General features: G+C 44.5%; 1 non-coding gene across 1 annotated transcript; it reads right to left on the bottom strand.

Annotated features, from left to right (window-relative positions):
- Positions 1 to 437: 437 nt before the first annotated feature.
- On the bottom strand, positions 438 to 509 carry TRNAC-GCA (transfer RNA cysteine (anticodon GCA)). The gene has a single exon. It is a non-coding gene; the product is annotated as a tRNA-Cys (tRNA).
- Positions 510 to 713: the final 204 nt, after the last annotated feature.

Below are 713 nucleotides of genomic sequence, written 5' to 3'. Positions count from 1 at the left end.
GCTCTGCATCCAAGGCTAAGAGCCCTTCTGGGCTTGAGCTTCATGTGCAGAGCAACAAAGAGAAATTATTTTCTCCTTAATGTCCTTGTCCACAGCATGAGGGAGGGGGTTGAGAATGTTGCGAGGGCTGTGGGACTAGACCTCCAGGAGAGTAGATTGTTGAGAAGGAGCAATGCTTAGCCCAGCTCATCACATCATTATCACAACAGTCTATTGTCTCATCCTCCTCCGACCCCAACATTGCAGGGCCAGACAAGGTTTGGTTTTGTTTCAAGTTCCAATCTGATCACTCCCTCAAGTGGACATCTCTCGAGTCTGTTTACCCAGCATCCATTTCTCCAGCTCCTGAAGAATCTCCCATTTCTCCTAACCTCTTCTCCCAAATACTTTCCCCTGACAGACGAACTCTAAGGTGGGTTCTATGAGTGAAAAAAATAAGGGGGCACCTGGAGTTGAACCAGGGACCTCTTGATCTGCAGTCAAATGCTCTACCACTGAGCTACACCCCCTCTCAAAAGCATGGTTCTACTAATATTATTTCACCCCTAGAATTTTGTTGTATTAACATTGGCAGTCAGTGGTAGAGATTAAATTTCAACTGATATAAAATTTAAGAAAGAATTTATTGGGTCCCAACAATGGGAATATTAGAGAAGCTGACTTCCAGGAACTCGAATGTTATCAGGACTCTCTCCCTCCAGCTTTTTTCTTTT

Source organism: Diceros bicornis, chromosome 3, assembly GCF_020826845.1.
Source record: "Diceros bicornis minor isolate mBicDic1 chromosome 3, mDicBic1.mat.cur, whole genome shotgun sequence".
In the NCBI taxonomy this organism is placed as follows: Eukaryota; Metazoa; Chordata; class Mammalia; order Perissodactyla; family Rhinocerotidae; genus Diceros; species Diceros bicornis.
Note: the sequence above shows the minus strand (reverse complement) of the source record. Positions and strands in the feature narration are given on the sequence as shown.